Source organism: Lygodium microphyllum, chromosome 9 (genome assembly GCF_053477565.2).
Source record: "Lygodium microphyllum isolate KBCC chromosome 9, Lygodium_microphyllum_v1.1.10, whole genome shotgun sequence".
Taxonomy (NCBI): Eukaryota; Viridiplantae; Streptophyta; class Polypodiopsida; order Schizaeales; family Lygodiaceae; genus Lygodium; species Lygodium microphyllum.
In genome coordinates, this window is record NC_141143.1 from 122,871,263 (window position 1) to 122,878,042 (window position 6,780).

The 6,780-nt window shown below is 37.6% G+C and overlaps 1 non-coding gene across 1 annotated transcript; it reads left to right on the top strand.

Moving 5' to 3' along the window:
* The first annotated feature begins 4,688 nt into the window (after positions 1-4,688).
* TRNAR-UCU (transfer RNA arginine (anticodon UCU)) lies at positions 4,689-4,762 on the top strand. Its single transcript has one exon. It is a non-coding gene; the product is annotated as a tRNA-Arg (tRNA).
* Positions 4,763-6,780: the final 2,018 nt, after the last annotated feature.

Genomic DNA, 6,780 nt, shown 5'->3' on the forward strand with positions numbered 1-6,780 from the left:
GGCTCAAGAATAGAAATTTTAAGTTCATTAAGTACTAATTGGTGTTCAATTTTAATCACAAAAGTATAAGAAGGGATAAGTCCACATGATTGAAATTGCTTCTAAGGGAGAGTTTTAGCATACTTAGCATGAATAAGAGGCTTTTTTGGAAGAGGTATTTGCTCTCTTTCCAAGTGGAATGCTAGTTGGAAGTGATTTGAATCACCTCATTGCTGGAAATTCCCAAAACCATCATTGCAAATAGGTTTGCATAAGTAGTGAATATGGAGTCATTCCTATCTCAATGTCATCAAACTCGATGTCATCAAATGATCGTGCACCTTCTACTACTTCTTGTAAGCTTGCAAGTATTTTTAGTTTCCTATAGAATATGCCCTTCTATATTCCACCATTTAAATTTTTTATTTGATTGTTGCTTCATGTGGTAGACTCCAATTAGAAATGTATGACTTGATTCTTTCTTCATTTTATGAGTTTAAATCCATAAATTCATCTCTCATCTTATCTTCAAAACCTTCATGCTAGGACTTTGTGACAAAAGTAAACTTCAATATGTCCCATTTGTCAAACAATCTAAATGTTTGTCTTGTGTCCCACTAAAACATCACATCTTTGAATCTGGGAGGGATATTGCTGACCCATTGTTTGATCTCTTCATATTGTTGGCCACACATGCTACCATGAGCTTTACTATATGAAGATCTTAGTCTTCATTGTATTCTCGTGTGAAAGTTCGAAAGCAATTTACATTTTTTGGACAATCATCCACATATCTAGAATGGATTTGACTAGGAAGAGGGCCTTGAGGAGGTTTTCTTAAGACATGGGGACTTCTTAAAATAGCTATTCAAGAGCTTCAGAAGCTTCTTTTGACTCTACATCATTAGCCACTTTACCTTACAATCTTTGTTTTTATACATATCTTTGGAGCCATTCTTGAGCTAGTTTCCATGCCAAGTCCTTCAAAACCTTAGGGATTTACTCTTTAGCAGCTCATTTGCTAGTTTATAATGCCATATAGAAGGATTCAAAGGATTTATGAAAGACCACAATGAGAATTTCGTAGGTCCTTCCTCAACTTCAAGAAAAATCTTTTCCATTAGTCTTTCTACTTCTTAGCTATCAAAGGGATGTATGTTGTCTTAAATCTATAAAAGCCATCCTCTTGAGGAATTCAATAGTGACATCACAGTCATAGTATCGACTGTGCAAGGTCTCAAGTGTGAAAGTAGTGAAGGTTATCCCCAATCTCTAATGGTTTATGATTTAATAAATAGAAGATTATCAATAAAATTGATGTCCTACGTATTTTTCCACCAAGAATCCATGTAGAGATTTCAATATTTCTCCTCAGTATAAATGTCATCACCCAAGCCTCCTATAGCTCCTTCACTATCTCCCTCTTGACATTGGTTGGTGATTGGTATGTAAATGATAGTATTCCATTCTCCTCATATATTCAACATTTTAAACTTCAGTTCTTCTTGAAATTGCTTATCACAATACTATATACAATTTTACAATTGGAAGATTATGGAAACACACCCACCTTTGCAATTTACATTATAACCTTGTGATTTGCTCCATTGGTTAATGAATATTTGGCACTTAATTGCTTTGGCAACTCTTGTAGTTCTTCCTTAGTTATTGGAAAATTAGCCTCTTCCAATGGAGAGCTTATTCTGTCCATGATCTAAGTTCTTCAAATGCTAACATTTTGTTATTCCTTAACTACACACCAAAACATGGGGTCCTTGTGAGAGCACCAAGGAAAAGGGAAACGCTACAAGAAAATGATATTGTATCACTAGTAAAAATTGTGATGAAATTTTAGACAAAAAAGAAATCAAGGAGAAACAAACAACATAGGAACCACACAACATATCTATCAACAAACTTCGTGTAAAATACCATACACAAATTTAATCTTTAACAAAACATTAATATCCCCACAAATTAGTGTCTTTATTTGCAAACAAAACCATCATGCTAATTCAAATAAAACATCATTGTAGGATTGCATCATCTTAATATTTCTTTATCATAATTTGTCTAAAAAACATAATATATAACAACAAAACATTGCTCTCTCTCTCTCTCTCTCTCTCTCTCTCTCTCTCTCTCTCTCTCTCTCTCTCTCTCTCTCTCTCTCTCTCTCTCTCTCTCTCTCTCTCTCTCTCTCTCTCTCTCTCTCTCTCTCTCTCTCTCTCTCTCTCTCTCTCTCTCTCTCTCTCTCTCTCTCTCTCTCTCTCTCTCATCTAAGCATGGTAAAATGCACCATAATCTATCCATTTAGGTTGGAGACACTTTGCAAACACACCCTTTTGACAAAAAGGCATCAGAACCTTCATAACCCTCTTTGTGCGGTTGTAGTTGTCAGTGTCATTCTTGAGTCTTCAATTTGAGCTAGCTAGCTTGACAAGATCCCAAATCAACCTTCTTCCAAAGAATGAAATACCCTTGAGGTTTGGACACATACAAAAGCATTCAGAGGCTTATAGAAGCAAATAAAATAGATCATAGTAGAAGCCTATAAAATCACTAATCATGTTTGAAACCTACATAGAAATGTCGTAGAGGTAAGACACAAGTCAAAAGCCTTTGAATTGTACATCACTCCATATATATTCACAATATAGAAGCCAATGGAACCCTTAGAAAGGCTAATGGAACCATGGGAATCATAAAAAATCCATATATAATCAATTGCCATGCAAAAATGAGCTCTAATTATGAGAACTAAACACATTCAACACTTACTCTCCATCTATCCACATAAACATGTTCAAAAATTTACAAAAAGCTCAATAGTGAGTATTTGGTTCTCGGTAACAAGATCACTTCTATCCCTAAATCAAGAGCTTTTCTACCTCATGTCAATGTCATTTTTCTACTCCTCTAGAAATTTTCCATAGATGGGAGGGGTATAAGTCCTTGCTTGCACTATAATGACACAAAGAAAGTCAAACATTTCAAGGTTTTTAATACGATGCCATTTTTGGTAGGTTATTAGGTTGGATTCACAAAGAGTGGTGAAAAAAACAAGGTGGTGGATTGACAAAGAGTGGTGGGAAAAATTGAGGTTTTCTTTCTTCAACCACTACCTTGTTCGCAAAGGATGGTGGTACCTAAGTTTAAAAATATGACAATGACCATTGAGAGTACCCTCTTTATAGAAGAGGTGAATAGAAAAAATGTGGATGCTTCCCATGCATCACATGTTTTGACTTTGAGAGACTGGCAATATGGAAATAGTTGTGGTAGAGACTCTAACAGGTCTCAATCTAGGACACATGGACAGTCTCACAATAAGTCCCATGGTCATAAGTTCAAATTTACTTCTCATTATTTGGAAAAACATTTGACATTCATCCATAGTACCATAAGATGCGTGAAGATAAGTGCAAGGAAAGGGAAAAGGGTAAAGTGTAGGATAAGAATGATGATCACAGTATTGTGCCTAGCAAGTGTAGTGTCAATATTGAGGAGATTAATGTAGTGCAGTCTGATATATCTAATGATCTTAGCTTGGTAGCTTCTTCTTTGGATGCTTCCCAACTAAGTGATGCTTTGTCAAGATATACTCAGTGTTGGTTGATAGATTTAGGGGCTTTCTTTCATGTGACTCCTCATAGAGAGTGGTTTCACTTCTATCGTAGTATGATTGGATTTTTCCATTTGGGTAATGACCTAGCATTGGAGATAGTTGGTATTGTGATCCCCAGTTGTGTTTTGGTTCATGCAACATGTTCACTCTTCATAATGTGCAACATGTCCCGGCTCTCACGAAGAGCTTTATCTCAGCTGGCACCTTAGATGATGCATGTTATGTTGTCTCTTTTGGTGATTTCTCATGTGGGAATCTTGTTATTGCAGGTGGTGCCCATGATGCTAAGTCTAGTATCCTCTATTCTTTTCTTGTATCTAGATAAGTTGACTATATTTTGGCTATGGATTCAGTTCCACATGTATCTCTTTGGCATCATCGCCTTAGGTGTGTCTTTGAAAAGAATGAAAATGCTTACCAATTTGTAGTATCTTCCACCCCTAGACTATAACCTCGTGAACATGATCTTGTTTCATCACCGAAATCGGATTTCATTCGTTAGATGACCGAAAAAAAGTAAGGTTTGACCCAAATATATCGTAAAGCTTCAGGTCATGCCTCCTGTATAAAATCACCCTGTGCTTGGTTTAGGGTTTGCCCTAGTTTTTCTTTTATATGTCATTTTATCTCCTGAGATTAGTCTTCTTAGGATGGAACACTAGGTGCCATTAATAGCGGGTGGAATATCTGGAAACATAAGTAGATATTTATATTGTGTTGCCCTCATCTCGAATCGATGGTTGAGACAAAGCAAATCTAGAGCACAACATGTCTCCCTAAGGATGTGCTCTAGCAGCTGCATTAAGGTGAATTTGTTGGTTGCTCTGGGTCCCTATATATACAAACTGAAAGCAAATCAGAGTTTAAATTGAGGGACCATGTCCTATTTGACATGTTGCTAGATAAATGTGGATATGTTTTATGCTTGCTATGGGCACATCATAGTCAGCAGGCCCAAGCACCACTTCTTCTAACCTCCTTTCATTTATAGAGAGCGGATTATCAAGAAGTGGCTAAAGCCCCTTGAAAGGGAACATATTTTAAGTATGTCATATTTACCTAGAAGTGTTTATAATGCATAACATCCTTAGCTCAATCGGATAGAGCAACAACCTTCTAAGTTGAAGGTCACAGGTTCAAATCCTGTAGGATGCGGAAAGTCATTAGATCATATGAAGCTAGATCAATAAGCTATTATGATTTCTTTAAAAGATGGCTACTTCCAAGCCCACTCCCTGATTGTCAACTTTTGATTACCTCCTTTTCCACTAAGTGAGTATTTTGAGCCTTGCAATCATTATTTATATGGCAAGCAGACGTACAATATGCATAAGAAGTCTAGCATGAAGCGCATAGGTGAGCCTTTAGCTCTTGTTCATTCGAATGTATGTGGTCCAATGTCTTGTCAATCATTGCAAAAGGTGGTGCAAAGTACTTTGTTACATTCATTGATGATTACTCACATAAGGTTTGGACTTACCCTATTAACCAAAAATCGGATTTCTTGTCCACCTTTTAGCATTGGCTTGCTCTTGTTGAGAACTAGTTTGGATATAGGCTGAAATGCCCAAGATCTGATAATGGGGTGAGTATGTCTCGAAAGCCTTTGAGCAGTTTTACAATGAGTGAGGTATTAAGTATCAGTTGATCACCCCCTCCTTAGGATGGTATTGTCGAATGCATAAATAGGATGATTCAGGAGAGAGTCCACATTATGCTTAGCCAGGCAGGCTTACCACAACACTTTTGGGTTGAGGCAATTACTATTGCCATACACGTAATTACTTGGTCCCCTTGCACTATTATTGATTTCCCTAGGTTATTGAGGAGGTCTAGACTGGGAAACCTCCATCATATACTCATTTGGGTGTCTTTGGTTGTGAGGCATTCTGCCATGTTCCCAAAGACAAGCACAATAAGATGGATCCTAAATTCGTGAAATGCATCTTTCTTAGTTGTGGGGATGTAGGTGAGATGGGCTATCACTTAGGGGATTCATAGAATCACAAGGTTATCCACAGCCATGATGTCATTTTCCATGAGGAAAACATGCACAAATAGTCTGACTAGGTGGTTGAGGTCCCGTTGAGGTACACAGGGTGACTTTTCAAGAGGAGCCTCCTGCTCACATACAATCAACTAGACAACCTGCAACAATCGATGCTCTAGTGGCCCAAGCCCCGCCTATTATGTAGGATCAACTTACTTTGAGATGCTCTACTAAAGCTAGATGTCTGCCTAAGCACTTTACACCATGGATTATGTTATGATGACAGATGTAGGTGAGTCTCTCTCTTATGATGAGGCCATACAGAGAGATGATAGTCACTCATGGGACAAGGCTATGCAGTCATAGCTTGACTCCTTACATACTAAACATATGTGGGATTTGGTTCCTTTTCCTAGTGGCAAAAAGCCACTACCATACAAGTGGATATACAAGTTGAAAAGTATCTATGAATGCCCCAAGTCCGCATATAAGGCTAGATTAGTAGCTAAGGGTTTTAAAGAAGAATATGGTATTGACTTTGATGAAGTCTTTTCTCCTATGGTCAAAATGATGACCCTACGCTTGATATTAGCATTGGTTGCTCAACTAGATCTGTGGACATTTATTAGATGGATGTAAAGATGGTTTTTTTGCATGGGGATTTGCATGATGAGATCTATATGTAGCAGCCTAAGGGCTTTGAAGAACAAGGCAAGGAACACCTAGTGTGCAAGTTGAGAAAGAGCCTTTATAGCCTTAACAAATTGGAATGGTGCCATAAATTTGATGCTTTTATGCATTCATAGGGATATAGCCCCAATGCTATAGATCCATATTTATACACAAAGAAGGCTTATGATGGCAGCCTTATGATTTTGATACTCTATGTAGACGATATGCTTTGCTGGGAGAGCTCATGATGAGCTGGATACTTTGAAAACTCAGGTGAAGAAGAGCTTTGAGATGAAGGACATGGGATAGGCATCGTACATTCTTGGGATGCGCATCGCACGCTATCACTCTAAGGGGCTCCTTTATTTGTCATAGAAGGAGTATATCCAAAAAGTCCTTGAGTGGTTTCATATGCAAGTTGGTAAGCCTATTAGCTATCCTTTATCTTCTCATATGAAGATTAGTTATGTTGATTGTCTACAGTTTGATGAGCAAAAGGCTGAGATAGCTA